At 37.6% G+C, this 16833-nt stretch overlaps 1 protein-coding gene across 2 annotated transcripts in view; it reads right to left on the bottom strand.

Moving 5' to 3' along the window:
- The window catches only part of NKAIN3 (sodium/potassium transporting ATPase interacting 3), a 346639-nt gene that overhangs the window by 53944 nt on the left and 275862 nt on the right, over positions 1-16833 (bottom strand). The window lies entirely within an intron of this gene.

Here is a 16833-nt window from a genome sequence, read left to right as displayed (position 1 = left end):
AGTGATGCCCAATACAAATGCTCACTACCTGCTGACTGATGCCCAGCCCATCCCTGAGCAGCGACTGGTGGCTCCTGGCCAACTCCCCCAGTTTATATGCTGAGTATGATGTTCTAAGGTATGGAATATCCCTTTGACCAGTTTGGGTCAGCTGTGGTCCCTCCCATCTTCTTGTGTACCTGCTCAGTGGCAGAGGATGAGAGCCTGAAAAGCCCTTGACTTAGGGTAAACACTGCTTAGCAACAGCTAAACATCAATGTGTTATCAACACTACTCTCATACTGCATCCAAAACACAGCACTGTACCAGCTACTACTACGAAGAAAATTGCCTCTATCTCAGATGAAACCATGACAGTAGTTGAATTCTTTGGGTGTTCATTTCTGTACAAATAATAAAAATATACATAAAGCCAACATTTGATATAAATATACAGGACTTGGTTTTAATCTTGCTTAGCATAAATCAAGGATTGCTCAGTTAACAGCACTAGAAATACAGCAATACATGTGTGAAGTGAGAATTGAGCCATATTCTCCTTTTGACATAGCTTTTTTCCTTCTGAGATATAGTATTATGTACAGTTCTCTCAGCAGCAAAGACACTATCTTTGCCAAGGGCATAAAATGTATTCCCTGGCACACAAAAAAAGAACTCATATTAATGCAGAATTGATGCTTTAGAGTAGGAATAGGCCATATACTCCTGAAAAACATAGTAAAGAATAATTGCTATTTTCATTAACTATCTCACTTACTGAGTTACTGGCAGTGGTTTAGAAAGCCAGCAACCTGGACTGATCCCAAAAAATCACAGATAGATGTTTCTTTGATACCCTGGTAGCCGGAGGCAATATTCAGTCCCTTCTGATAGGCATGCAGTATCTTTTAATTGGATGCTGGCACTTCTTTATATAGCCAAGCAAAAATCTTGGAAGTATAGAGGAGAGAAATGAAAACTGGCTGGGAAAATGTTTTGAGACAGAATGGTATCGTAAGAACATTTAGAAGTGTCAGAAGCTCAAGCACAATAAAAGACACAAAAAAAGGGTTGATCATAAGGGTACAGAGTACTCTGGTCTTCAACAACCAGTGCTCTTGGAAAAAGGTCAGGAGTCACTGCATAGACTTTTAGCGATGAAAGCTGGCCAAAGAAAAATGAAAAGAGGAGATGTTAGAGAAGACAAACAGAATGTCTCTTTCCTTCCCTTTAACCTCTCTCCTTCAGGTTCATTGCTTAAAAAAACAAAACAAAACCAAACAAAGCAAAGCAAACCAGACCAAACCAGAACAAAATCAACATCAGGAAAACCTGACTTGGTGCTCCAGAAGGATGCCCAGTGGAAAATCAAAGTGGGAACTGTTACGGCCTGGGGAGTACGAGCTTCCCTGCACTGTAAATAAATGAGTGCACAGAGTCATAGAGCTATTAATTTTTCATGAGAGAAAAGATGGACACCAGCATGCAACGAGAGACTGACATTTTATAACAAGGAGGTCACGTTCTTCTCATAGTTAACTAAAAAAGGAGATAGTGAGAGCACTATATGAGAAAAATAGAACAAAGAGCATATATAAGGATTTTGTTTTAAAAATGACATTTTCAGTACTTAAATACACCTTGATGTGGACTGTTCTGTATCCTCAAGTGCATCTGATTTCTGAAAAGATCAAAATTTGGCCATTAGCCATAGTACCTGGATATCATTTAAAAAGATTCATTTCTGGCATGTAATTAAAAAAAAAAAGTGAAACCCTTGCATTCATACTTTGGTAAATTCAGCCCAGTATTTTTAATCACTGATTTACAAGAAAAATATTTCCCCAGGATTTCATGAAGCCTTGATACTTAATGAAGCACACACATGTATGGTTGCTGCCATGTACTCTTGGCTTCTGTGAGTGAATATGCTGCACAAAACTGTTATTCCTGACTTTTAATTCTTATTAATAATTAAATGATTGATTGCTTTGAAATCAAACCATTAGCAGTGGTGCAAGGAGGAACACACTGCAATTCACCTTGGGGACCTCAGGAGGGCAAAGGTCTGACCAGGTGTACAGGAACATTAGAAGAGCTGTATTTCCAGTGTGCATTACTGGAGTGTCACGAGCCATCATCACCTTACCCTGTGATTTACTGTGTTTACTTTGCAGATGTCTAACACATGTGACAGGGAGGCTCTAGTACCTTCTCACACTGGAAAGCTGAGACAAAGTTTCCTGAAATCAGTAAGAGGCATGTTATTATTATCCATTATTATGGTAAGCAGAAACTATAGGCTGCTAGGCAGCCCATTGAGTATTTTCAAATGTTCATTCAAACTCTCAACTTAATCCATTCCCCATTTTTTTCTAATCAAAGAACTTAGAGTACGATTATCTTGATACACTAAAGGAGAAGGGCTGAACACAAACAATTAGGACTTGCAATACTTGCTTCATCTGCTAGCAGTGGACTTCAACACCCTTCACTTCCTCACAGTGTCATTTAATTCTTGTTTAAACAGCTTCAGTGCTTTTATTTCTTCAGCTGTGACTGTTGGACCATTTACTACAGTCATGGCTCTCAAGATGATAATGGCTTTGCAATTTTCAGGCACCTGTTCCAGATCTGTTTTCCTTCAAGTTTACTTTATGAACATATTTCTTCTCAAGTTACTATCTAGCATGAACAGAATAATATACCTACAGTGGAATAAAAGTAACACTCACACAAAACTAATTTTAGAGGATTTTTCTGTCAGCTACTGGCCCTCCTAATATATGCATTTATGTGATTTTCCATGTCTCTGGTTTTTGCTTTTGTTGTGCTAAAATACATTTATATTGATTGACCACATTTGAATAAGTAAACCCTGTGTTGAAAAGAAAATCAATCCTGTTTTGATTCTGAACATATCACTTTCTAAGTAGGAAAAAAAAATTCCCCAATTAAACATGAGCATGAAACCACACAGACAAAAGTACAGACTGATCTTTCAAAACCTTTAAATATGTATGTAATAAAAATGGGCCAGTTCTTCTCATAGCCACTATCAAGTAATGAGAGAAAAGAAAGGGATTCAAAATGACCTGCTGAAAAGACAAAGTGATTTCCATTTTTCTGCATCCTCATTCTCTTTTTATGGTGATTTAACTCATTTTGCAGCTGTCCTATGCCTGCCTCTGGAATCCAAATCTTAGGCTTTTAGCAAGAGTCTAGCTTGTCAATTTTTATCAGGGGCTTCTGGAGTTGCTAATAATTTACATCACTGGATGTAGACTGCCATTAACATTGAGCCTGGTAAAATGAATTATTCCTGAATCCTAACTGATCATTTCTAATGAGACTATTATAACTCTGTGTTCAGTAGTTTTGCATCCAGTATGTCCTTGATATTCCTAAGGAACTCATTCATTGTGGGCTTTCCATTTTAAAAATCCACATGAAAATGAAAGCATGTTAAGGATAAAAATATAACAGCACTCATCATGAATCAGCTTCAGGTCTACCAGCTGGCCTACTCTCCCTATATATACCAGTAAATTTAGTTGTCCAGAAACAATTTTAAACTAACTCTCATGTTGTTTTTAAACCCCATGAACATTTCTCTGGCAACTAGAACCACATAATTTAAGTCCATGAAGATAGTTAAGTATTATTTACATAAGCGACGATTTCTAGGACTGAGTCTTCAGCTCCTCAATCCCATCTCACACCTTTCATTGTTTCACAGTCAGAGTGATCAGACTTAATTTCAATAGAACTTGAGTCTAAGCATGCCTAACATATTCCCAGAGATTATAAGAAAGTGCACCTTCTTCTTTGTTACTTTCTCTGCAGACCTGGATTATTAAACTCTTGAGGGAGCTCTGGGATGCACTTTCTGTCCAAACGTTTGAATGAAAATTGCCATGGTGATGTATTGCTAAAGAAGAGATAAAACATTATTCTTCAGAACCAAGAGACCTCCTTACTCTGAAAATAGTCTTTAAACCCAAATGCTTTCCTGAACCAAGATATCTCAGGGAAAAAAAGTAGAAGCTAAAAGCTGTCGTCACTCTTCCCACATACATTGTGGAGAACCAAAAACATTTAGCTTGTTATTCAACTAAAATTCAAGAAAATGGAAGAGGGGCTGTCAAGAGAAACAGCATAGACACTGCTGATTACAATAAAACGAGTATTGCATTTCCTGTCCTTAGTGGGAACTCTAAACATCACAGGCTACTGCTTTGTACCACTTTTCAGCCCTACCCTTGTCAAAGAGGCTTTGCATATCCTACTGCTGCAATCCTACCACTTTTCTCTACAGTTTGCTGGTAAAGTGGATTATTCCATCGAGGCTGAAGGACAGAGATAGGACACATGTTCTTTTATTTGTCCCATATTAGTTCCTTTTTTCTCTCATAAGGTAAAGTATTTCACTTTCTCCAAAAATACGTGTTAGCTCCATGCTCTCTGCTCTATCCTCTATAACTTCTTAGACCTCAAACCCTGTAATCATGACATCAGCTGCATCTTTGTGCCAAATTCAGTGTCTCAGTGTTATTCAACCTGTTACCCCCTTGCTTCTCCACTTGGTGTTCCCAAGGTTGCTCCTTGTCCCCACACTTTCTCCTTTCATTATTATCCCCATCATCTCCTACAGTCTCTTATATGCTATCCACAGTCACAGCTCTCAAACACATCTCTTCATCCATGGCGTGACTCCCTGATCATGTCACTTTATGTCTCTCTCCTTTCTCTTCCTCTCCCTGTCTTCAGGAATGTGGACACTTCCAAAAGCAAAACTTCTGCACCTCTTCCGCAGAAAGTACACTCATATTCCTTTTTTTTTTCAGCTACTGTATTATCTCAGTTACTTTGATATAAAATATTAAAGTTGGTTTTGATTAGCTTCCCTTTCCTTCCTTTTATGTTCATATCAGTATTCTTGCACACAAACTAATCTTCTTACTTCTCCCCTTATAACTGCTCTAAATTCCTCTGTTCTCCTCCACTGTTATCTAAAACTGTAACATGGCTACAGCTTTATTTTTTCTTTGTGTTTTATCAGAACAACAAATCACCCTCTTTCTTTAGTCATCTATGTTCCTCATAGCCTTTCTAACAAAGCAATGGTCCTCACAGCCTCTCTAACACAGCCTAAGCCTTTGACTCTTAGCTGGCACTTCTCACAAAATAGATATTAACGAAGTCTTGCAGTAGCAGCGATAAATAGAGAATAGTAGATCCTTCAGCACTCTGTGAAGAGAAAATTACTTTTAGTGGCAGGAAATTAGACCTTGATTCCCTCTGGTCCAGAGGGAACTTTCAGTTATGCAGTTAAACAAATGGCATACGCTCCTCTTCATTTATTGGCAGTATCGGTGCAGGCTTTATCCTTGGGAGACTGTTAGTGTTATAACATTTAAGACTAATTGAGCAAGGTTAGGAATTAAATTAATATGTTTTCATTAATATTTGAACAACATATTAGCACTACCTCTAAGATTATTTGTAGGTCTCTGTGCACCACAATACCATTAATAGATATTGTCTAAATGAAAAACTTCTATTCAAAATGTGTTTGATATTGAGAATTAAAATACATACTGCAAGGTGAATGCATGTAATAAACATATTATTAAAATAAATGTATATGTGCATTATCTAATTATTTAATTCACTCTTCCCAACTAGCAGCAGAATGAATCCATATGTATGACACAATTCCATAAATTAGTTGCACCATGAGTAAATTGACCTCGCTTCACCCCACTAAACAGCCCTAGAAGGTTAAAAAAAAAAATTTGCATGCTGAGAAATTCAATTACTCAACCTCCAAACACTAGACCTATTTATAAAAAGAAATGCACTATTCTTAAGTGAAGTTATAATTTTAGTTTTACTCTGTTGGTCCAAAAACAGGCAGTAAATTGTGAGTAAGGCTCAGAGGCTCTACAGATTAGCAACCACCCAGTCCACTCAGCAGTTTATGTTTTTTCAGATGAAAGACCAGATTTTGTGGTGGTGTAGAAAAACAGACACATAGTTTCCCAAATTATGCACATTATGCTAAACTAGGAAAAGCCACAAACAGAGAAAAGAGGATAACAAGGAATAAGGTGGCAATATGAGCAGGATCAGGAGCTTGAGCTTCAAGAGGCAAAAAAAAGCAGGCCAGCACATTCTGAAAACAGCAATGTAAACCATAACTTTTTCTGATGGAAATAGCTGGAAAGCAATAATCCTAGGAGAGACTAAAGGGATATCAGGTTGTAAACTGGTTGTGAATCTGTGCTGGGAAACAAAGGAGGCCAGGATGATTTTGTGCTAGATACCCATAAACAGTGTGGGCAAGGACATCAAGAGCCGCTTTCTACAAAGCACTGACAAACCCCATCTCAGTATTAGAAACTGTCAACAGAGAAAATATTTGAGGAAAATAAAGGAACATATGCATGTATGAAATGGAGTTTTCATACGTGGAAAGATGAAGTTCATGAAAAAAGCCCAACCAAGACTCAAGAAATGGGAATATAACACAACTCCTGAATTTATGTCTCTATACTTACATTTATGACTTATTTAAAAACCTTAGTTTAGCATAACAACAAGAATTTCTCCTTGACACCTTTAAAATAAAGCTACTTAATAAGAAAAAGCCAAACTTAACGCATACTTAAATTTGGCAGAAAAACCTACTTTAATTCCCACTTCAGTTTCCTTTACTTTTCATCTTGAGCTGCTGGTGATAACACATTGTTTAGATGTAGGGCTGACACATAAAAAAGTTATTTTAGGAGGTAAAAAACTGAAGAAGAAAAATTAGAATTTTGTTCAAATATATTACAATAGAGTCGATAGAATTTCTTTAGGCTTTCTGCACTTCAGTGTGTTCTGAGCAAGTGCTCATGTTTTGCACTTCTTACAGCTGTAGCATCTTTTCCTGGCTCCAGTGTGTTAATTTGGAGAGCATATCAGAATATTTTATGAGCACATATGTAAGTAAAAATACTGTAAAAAGATGAAAGAATCTCAAAATATTTGTGATAGTGAGATGGAATGAGAATCAGTTTCCCCCATACATTAAACAATGGGAAATATTAAAAGCATAATGTAAAAATGGATTTGCTTTGAAGCAGACTTCTTCTACCCTGCATGAGTGTTGAACACAAAAACTGTTATTTTTGCATCTGTCATTTAAATGGACTGTTAATTTTTACCTTCTCCTGTAAGAGCAGTGACAGAAAGAGGGCAGGAGTTCAGAGCCAACCCAGCCTCTACTCAGGGCAGGACACAGGGTGAAAAATAGCTCAGATTCACCATTTTCAATGTGGAAATCAGTGAGGTCATGCAGAGAAATGAGGGTTGCCTAGTATTTCCTGACAGTCCCAGTTTCCTCTGATGACTCTTTCTCAAGGACAGAAAGACACTGGGTTCTCTGGTTTCCCCAAGCGTTCTTTTTTTCCTAGAGCTGAGAGATTTGCTACAATTTATAGCTATGATCAGAATAAAATGTCAGATGGTTTTAACCAGATGTTAGACCAAAGAACAGTGCCTTGGGTTCGTTAAAGTGACTCAGGAGGCATTTGCAGGTAGTGTCCCAGGTTTTTATGTTTCTTTTTCTAATCAAAGAAAATGTCAGCTAGGCAAAGTTGGTCCAGTTAGAAAAGCTGCCCAAGAAAAAAAGTCTGATTATTATGGAGATTAGACAGAATTTAATTTTAATGGCAAAATTTGCATGTGCTCTGAAATGCAGGTAAGATATATAAATATCTGTGTCTTTGATAAATATATGAAAACAAACTGCTTGATATCTTCAAGAAATAAATGTGGATTACTGATGAAAAAAGCAGGTATTTCATTTTCGTCCTAGACTTCTTCTGGAGATTTTGTTAGTGATACTGATTTTTGAGGCAAGTTAATTAGCTGATCAGAGACATACCCCTAAAAAAGCCAGAAGCAAGGGTCACTTCAAAGGTTTTTCTAAATCAAAATCCGGTAGATTTAAAAGGCCATCACATTTTGAATTTGAAACTTTTTTTTTGATTCTTGTGACTCTAACAAAGCTACTTAACTTGGAAAAAGAAGTCTTGTAAGAAAAACTTGAATGATCTCACAGAAAATATGTTTTATGGAAATAAGAGCAGTGTTTTTGAGAATGCAGAGATGCTCGATGCTCAGGGGTATCTTTATCCCTGTGATTCAGGGGTGTTTTAGTCAGTCTCTTCACAAAAAAAAAAAAAAATTAGGTGAAATTAATGTGCGCTTTTATCAAACTGACCAAAGGAAAAAATGTTTTTTTAAAGCATATATATCACAAGTTGATGAAATTTGCAAATTTAGCAGCAGATACTGCTTGCTAGTCCTACTATACAGTATCTTGATTCAATACAGAAAATATAGGTCTTTTAAAATACATCTGGTGATTATTCAAACAGAACTGTGCACAATTAAAAAAAGTCTGTTAACTTATGTTAAATAGGAAATTGCATTTTCAGCATATTTTTTCCCCTGAATGCAATTTACCAAACTGACCTTTGAAAAGTTCTCATCCAAAAGTAAGCTAAAGAAACCTAATAACCTTTAAACTATTTATCATTTAAATAGCATATTAATCAATTAAGACGCATAAAAATAAGATTGCATAAAAAATATTAATGTAAGGTTTTTTCTCCATTTTATTTTACTTGACAAGCAAACTACAGGTCATAATAATTCTAAAACTTGGTATTTTAGCCAGAAACAGGAGGACAAGTTGGCCAACAAAGCCACATTATGCCCTGGAACAAAACAAATATTTAAAGTGTGATTACTTATTGTTGTAGCAAAGCACAGTTCAAAATTATTTTAAGAAAATGATCTTCTAACTTTTAAATATCTTTCCACAAGCCTAGAATTCTGATGTAATTGTACAACTCTATATATTTATGAATATATCTACACTATATATAATATTTATGTACTTATATTTTATTATTATAATAGTATTTTTTACACATTGCTCTTCTAAGGGCTCATAGCTGTATAATTCAACCACAAAACCAAAACACAGACAGAAGGAAATACTAGAATTTTTGAGAACATATGTTCTTAGTTATATAAACCATTTAGGTTTATACAAACTTTTTCTTTGAATACTTTGGGAACAGAATGCAGTTGGTCTATGAAGCCAACTGGATTAAGCATTTAAACCCTGAGAGAGACTGGCAATTTGTAATACCTGCAAAAATATTCCTGCAGAAGTTTGCTTTACTGAGGAGGACAATATTTATTAATGTAACATTTCAATTAAATCAGTGTCTTGTGAAACTCTTCATTTATTTACATTGCTTCTTTGCTGGAGACATAGCTCAGCTTGCAATATATGCAGGTTCTATAATCCTGTGAGTAATCTGAACATAACAAGCTAAGACACAGGTTGGCAAAGTGCAATGTCCCTCTCACTTTTACTCCTTGTAAAAACATTTTACAAAAAGGTAATAAGGCAGAAAAGACCATAAATGTAAAAAAAGTGTCTCCATGCATGTGAATCACACTTCCAGATAGCACCAATATAATGAGACAAGTTCAAACTGGGATCACTTCCCAGCCTTATTTCCACCTGCAGGTCTTTCTCAGACACTGGTCCACAGGTTCATTTGAAGCATGTGGGGGCTCAATTAGGTGTTTTTATGATGCCTATTAAGTTACACAAGGTGTTCTATGCTCAATCCTGCGAAGCACTCATTTAGCATGGTGTTATAATGGTGAGCAAGCCTGACTGCAAAAGCAGCCGCTGGGAAGCTCGTTCACGTTTTCTGAATCAAGCTGATTTTAATTGCCTGCTCCCATACACAGCAGTGCCATTGCAATGCCTCATCCTAATACGGAAAATTAAAGGCCCTGCCAGCTGTGCCCATGCTTTCATCTCCCTTTCACTAACAGCTTAATCAAGGGGACATAGGACTGAAGGCAACCAAGGCAAGGGAAGTGCTCCTTGGCTCAAAGAGCCCCCTTAGGAAGATGACCAGTCCTCCAGGCAATGAGATCAGCACAGCTTTGTGCTCAGCTCATCAGTAGTGCTGCAGCCCTGACAGTATGCTTGACTCTCATATCAGAAACAGACAGCTTGACTTGATTTTCTTAACTTGCTCACAGCTCTCTCTGTGGCTGCTTTGCAAGGCTGCTGGAGCCTGCTGCAAGTTTTCAGCAGCCTGGAAGCTGCTCAGAGCTTTTTATTTCATTTGATATTTCTCTCAAACACTTGTCTTCAAAAGGAACCTCGATTACTTCAAATCAGACTGACAGCTTGCATGAAACACATCTGTGAGTCCTATGCCTCTGACTCACATCCTGCCTTTGTTCACTATTAACCCTACTGTTACTTGGTTTTCTTTTAGTGTCTACCTTTCTTGCAACTACCTGTAACTCAGCAGTGAGACAGGGAGGACAGTGATCTGTGACTAACACTGTGAGCATGTTGACATACTGTGTGGCAAGTGTATGTCAACACCAGAGAGAGGTCACAAGACTAAACCACTTATTAACACAATACTGGCTGCACAAAGCAGCACTGGAAAGGGATGACCCTGGAAGTGCCTTGCTGGGGAAGAAAAGCCCATAAGAGATGCCCGTGGGAGAGACCTCGTTGTCTCTGTGTGCATCTGGTGATGTATTTGCCATACAGCTCCTTCAGGGATGTTACTGGGCTCCCTCCACACTCAGGTACTGCTCAGCTGGAAAAGCACGGCCTCACAGAGCGAGGGCGTGAGGTAGGAGGCAAACCATGGTCTGCCTGAAGAGGGAATATTGCTGCTTCTAATCCACAGGGTAATTTCAGGCTACATAATGGTGCATAACACATTTCACACAAATATTTACTAAGGGATGACTAAGGTGATAGTATTAACACATCTCTTACTGGCTCACAGCTGTTTGTATTCCCACACTGACCTCCCTAAGAGAGAATCTATACCTTCTGCATGTTTCATTTACAGCAAAAGTAATTGAAAAATCATTTTGCCTCTGGCTGCTATGTAGAATACGGGGAAATGGCATTTCCTAGGATTGCTACACAATACTTCATTCATATTAAGGAGTCTCTGAATGGAGAAAGTGACTTCTAGCAATTACCTCAGTAGCAAAATAATATACATAACAAGATAACACCTTCTATCAAATCAGCTACAAAACAAGAAGAAGGAATCATGTATCTGGAACCTTTCTTGTTCTTACCAGCTACAACCTTTGGGCTGATACTTGTTTTCTGTGTTTTGTACAACCTTTACAGGTGCCTGGGCAAAAGCCTCACAGGTGCCAGCAGAGAGATGTGACCAAAGGTTAGGCTGGCAAGATAGAAAGGGCCAGACTCAGGGACACTCTGCAGTAGCACCATAAGAGCAGAAGCAACCCATGAAGAAGGAAGGTCGCTTTACCAGTGATATAAATGAGGGTCAGCTCAACTCACCATATAATGGGTGAAATTTTTAAATTATGCATTTTGGGAATTTAGTGCAAGTATGACATCAGTGGTTGAAGTCTACCATGTTCTCTGCTGAGCACCACACCTCAGGAAATATTGTAAAGAACCCAGAGCACAACGGTAATCCTCACAGGCTTAGCCATAGCGACTGAAAGTCACAATTGGAAGAATGAGTACAGCCAATCTGGAGAGGACAAGACTATGGTATATATGATAGTAGTTTTAAATATATAAAAAAAAATATAGAGAGAAATCTAAGAAATTTTTCCCTTGTCCACTGAATGAAAAAAGTGGAAGGAAAATGTTCTTCACTTTTCGTAAAGAAAATTTAGGTTAGAAAATTTTCTATCTATATGAATTTTTAACTAGGAAGACTGGAAACGTTGGCATAGCCAGACTTTGCAGAACAGATTGTATGAACAACTATAAAAGATGGCAAACATTACTTGATCTTGCCTCAGTGAGAAAGCAAGACCCAGTGATCTCTTTGAAATACTCATTCCAGCTAATAATTATAATTTGTACAGTCAAAAAGTTGTGCAGGCAACTGACTGCCTAAAATTTATTTATGTGGAAGATTTTCTGAATAACTTTCTGCAATAAAAGCACAAAAATCACAGTCTATTCACATAAGATTTGTAAATGAATGTGAGAAAAAACTATTTGTAATTACTTACTGCTACTAGTTGGGCCTTCTAAATATTCTATCCAATTTAACAGGCACAGGCTGTGAGTGCACAATCATAGATATTAACGGTGGAAAAGAACCAGAAAATTCTCTTCTCTAGCTGAATACTGTTGTCCTTTCTCTCTGTGATGTACTTCCTAACAAAAAGCCGTGAGGAATTTCTACAGTGTCTGTGCATTCCTTTGATGCTTTGTACTTGCCCAGTTTCAAAATCTTCAGCATTGCTTTGAGCATGTCTGCTCAGCTGAAAAACTGTGTTAATGACAGTAGGTTTTTTACTGCTTACTGAGATTGATGCTTTCTTTGCAGGCTCCTTGCTCATTTAAATCTTTGCCTGGTAGTTAAAAAGCAGTAGTACATGCCTGAGTGACAGGCATCACTGTTCTGTCTGCTTCGTACCACGTGGCTCGCTTTGGCTCGTTGTAAATCATAACTCACAGACAAGACACTACTAAAATCTGAGTGAACAAATGTTCAGAGAAAATCAAAATGCCAATTAGGAAATTACAAATGCAATGTGTTCTTATTTATTCAGGATTATAACTTCTAAAATAAATTAATCTCAGTATCTAAACAACCTGGGGGTTTTGTCACTAAATTATCCAGAAGATCTGGTAAGTCTCTGATTACTACTGACCATGTCTTGTGCCTGTATGACAGTAGCCCATTATCGGGCAAACAGAGTGCTGAAAGCAATGACCCACTCTCTCTTAAACTCCTTATTCTCAGATACATATCACTGGAGAAAGCCTAAACACGGTGTCCAAGCAATTGCTTACCACGGAAATGAAAATAGCGAAGAGTGGGAAAAAAGTACCTTACAGTATCATGTGGTGCATTCAAGCAGGCCTGGCCACTGCTGTATGGAGCATCCTTCTTCCAGGTCTCTCTTATTTTACTCACTGGCAGATGAGGGTAATCTTTTTGATAAGCACCAGCATTGTGCTTACCTGGACAAGTACAAACAGAATCGCTCAGCCAACGTATTTATATCAAACAGTTCAATGTGGGAGGTGCTCATCACCTTCTGAAGATCTTAAGTATTTTTTTACAGAATCAGAAAGATGAGAGAAAAGTTACCAAAGATACTACAAAGAAAAAAAAGAATGATAGTCTAATTTGCCCTAGATTTTACAGTACATGTCACCAGAGCAGCAACTAGCAATTCTTCTTAGCCTTTCCATCCTTTTTTTCCTTGAGAAAGAGTAAACAGCAATTAGTCCTAAACATGAACAGGTACGAGATAGCCCAGTGTCAATTACTGTCTACATAAATGCACAGAAGAATAGTGAAGAGAACTGCGGTATTTCGAAATTGGTACTTAATTAGTAATGCTCTTTCACTTGAGTTCAGACACACTAACTGGAGCTAACACTTAACCTAGAAATGTCAGGCTAGATTAGGCATGCACGACAGTTCAGGTACTGATATGGAAAGGTGCTTAACACTAACTCTGAAGGCTGGATCAAAATATGTACAAGAAATAGAGCATCTGTACTTTTGTATACTTTGTGAACGTACTGCTTAGAGTCAGCTTATATGTCTTCTCTGAAGAGCACACCTGATGTTAGAAGCATCATCATACATTTTTCACTTTTCTGCCTTTTCTGTGAGTCCTTGCTTACCTTGTCTCCTCACTGTCATCAGCAAAAGCATGAGGCAATGCCTTTTGATCACTCCTGGAGGAATGCTCTAAGTGAAAAATTTGCCGACTCTTTGCAATTCACCTCGGGGGTCAGTGCAAGACAACCCTGAGGGATGAAGCCTGCTCTGAATTAACACAGAATCATAGAATCATTAAGATTGGAAAAGGCCTTTAAGATCATCAAATTCAACCATTGTCTTGGCACTGCCAGGCTCACAACCATCTCCTGAAGCACCACATCTACACGTTTTTGTTACTTTCCTGGGTGTCCTGTTCCAATACTTGACCATTCTTGCAGTTAAGATTTTTTTTTCTAAAATCTACTCCAATCTAATAATAATAATAAAAACAATCAAAGAATAAGCAGAGAATGAGTGTGACTTGTTTAAGACAAGTAACTGAAACAGGATTCCACCATATTTCTGTGTAGTCAGAGAGCAAAAATACTGAGGACTTTCCTTCATCTCTTCCTCCCTGCAGACTTCAAACTCCTGATCTACAACAAAGAAAAATTGTTTTTTCTAATTGGTAAGGTGGAATATTTTATCTCAGTCTCATTCTCAGAAAAGTTTTGATAGCTGAGCTAAGTAAACTCAAATCATTAGCACACTAGGGAAAGTTTTAAGCAGAAATCTTTCAAATTTGGTAGAAGTACATGACAACAGAAGATATTTTGTAAAGCTAGGCAGCCTTAATGACAAGAATGACCAGGGATGTGCCTACACTAGCAAGCAGTGCAGACCAACAGGCACAGAACTGAATAGTGTAACAGTTGGACCTGAGAATCTCATATCCAAGCTCCACATATACCATGCTCTTCTGGTTTGGTTTGCCCTTAACTTTTAGGCTGTCTATGGCCTGATCCATCAGCTGAATGCTTGCTTCAGGTTCTCATGCCTCATGTGTCCTCCAGGAGTTCCTCTTGCAGTTCAGATTCATGCAGAAGGAATCCAGACGTCTCCCTGACGTGAACCCCAGCACAACAAGCTGGCGTGGCTGAGAGGTGTGCTGTAAAAGCCAACTCTCATCAGAAATGAAATGCAAACATAAATGCATGGTATCAGTACTAAGGGTGATATTGCAGGAACTATATCGAGTTATGCACCAAATGCTTTCCTGTTCCCATGGGTTAAGCATAAACCAGCGCTAATGATGTTTGCCTATGTCCACTCTTCAGTGTCATGATTGATGAGCAGAACAGAGAAATGTCAGAACAGGAACATCAATGACTTAGCCCCCAGTTCAGAACAACTGACAAAAAAAAAATTCCTAAAGTTGACAGGTAAGAGAAAAGTGGGAAGGGAGCAAATGTCTTGCTCTACAAAGGGAGTAAATTACAGTCTATTTGATGAATAAAGGTGAATCATGGTAAGGTCAGTGAGGGAAGCATTAAAATTACTCTCAGTTGAAAGATACTACTAATAAATTTGACTTGAGCATAGTCCATGTGATAATATCAGAAACAAAATGAAAGATCCACTTCAGGAACGGGGCAGCCTTGCAGACCATAAGGCTCACTAAGTTGCCAGCTGGCATTCTTACAGCCATTGTACCTATAAAAATCCAACCATTAAAGTCTAATTTGATTCTCCTTTTTTTTGTTTTATTTTATTTATTTGTCTTTACTTTTCACTAGGATTATTGCTCAGTCTAAACTACTCATTTAAAAACTACTAATGCACAGAGCTCAGCTGGTGCTGCCTCAGGTGAAAAGGCAAAGCAGCTCCTACGTTACATCCTCTCCAGTATATGCTGCAAGTATTGGCTTTGACAATTAGGTAGTCATAGAGTAGCTCCTCCTGAATTACACCCCAAAATACTGTCTTTGTGTAACTGTCCAGAGAATAGGCATATGTGATGCAGTGACATGCTGTTAGAAGTATTAAGCAGCAAGCAAAACATTGGGGTTTACTTTGAATTAACATGGTGCACAGTATAAAATCTCCACATGCTAGAGGAAAGAGTAAATACTCTGGGGTTTACTCATAAATATTTATAGGATTATTTAGTCCATTGTGTAGTGAATAACCAAATGCATTCTGATGTAAACCAGCCCAGCTCCTGTGTTTATATTGTCTGTCTGATGGAACACAATTACAAAACACTTTTTTTCATTTTCAAATTTCTACTTGAACTCCTTGAAGCACCTAGAATTTGAACTTGGCAATGTAGGACTGCAATTGCCCAGGGATCCAGCATCATACAGATTAGAAGTGTATGTATTCTTCAAGGACAAAACTATACAGTGTATAGTTTATATTCACATAAATGTAAGGGGAAATCAATATATTAAAAAAAAATACATCCTATGTTTTTGCTCCTGGTAGGGAATTCTATCACCAAGTAGACCAAACCCACAAAAACAACTTAACTCTACAGTTTCAAAAAAGGAATACTGCATTTGCTTTTTATTATTCTATTTTATGTTCAGAATGAATATGGCTCAGGTGTAGGATTTAAGTTTCAATTTAACATATTCATAACTGGGGCAATTGGCAAGGTCTGCTATTTCTGACAGATGTAAACAGTCAAGCTCAGCCCTAAATGTGTCTTGTCTTTTTTCCTCCTTGTTCCACAGTATTCAGTTTATTTGCTGTTGAAAGTTCTCTTTTATCAGAAAATCATAAACTGAGCCAGGGACTGAAATGCTGATTTCAGCCACAAATTAGAAACTGAAAAATAAGAGATGAAAGCAGTGGGAAAGGGAGCCTGTACTGTGCAGATGTACTTTCATTTTCAAGAGCCTCTGTTTCCTCAAATGAAAGGCAACCTGACATTAAAAAAAAGAGTTTAATTCACCATGGAAATGTGCAAAACTTTTCAAGGCAAAGTCTTTGCATATGCTAAAGGCACAGATGATGTTCCATGTAAAGTATTACTTTTATCTTTATTGTTTTGAATATGTTGGATCATAAGAATGGACACACTCCAACTGCCACTTCAAAGCTCTACAGATAATCCCACATCCCACTTGATTTGTTTCCATATTTAATTTTGCTCAAGTAAAAGCCAAATCAAAGCTCATACATTCTTCTCTGAAAAAAATTCTCTACAACCTTCCTCAGC

Source organism: Aphelocoma coerulescens, chromosome 2 (assembly GCF_041296385.1).
Source record: "Aphelocoma coerulescens isolate FSJ_1873_10779 chromosome 2, UR_Acoe_1.0, whole genome shotgun sequence".
Classification (NCBI taxonomy): domain Eukaryota; kingdom Metazoa; phylum Chordata; class Aves; order Passeriformes; family Corvidae; genus Aphelocoma; species Aphelocoma coerulescens.
This window is presented reverse-complemented; position numbering and strand designations above follow the sequence as displayed.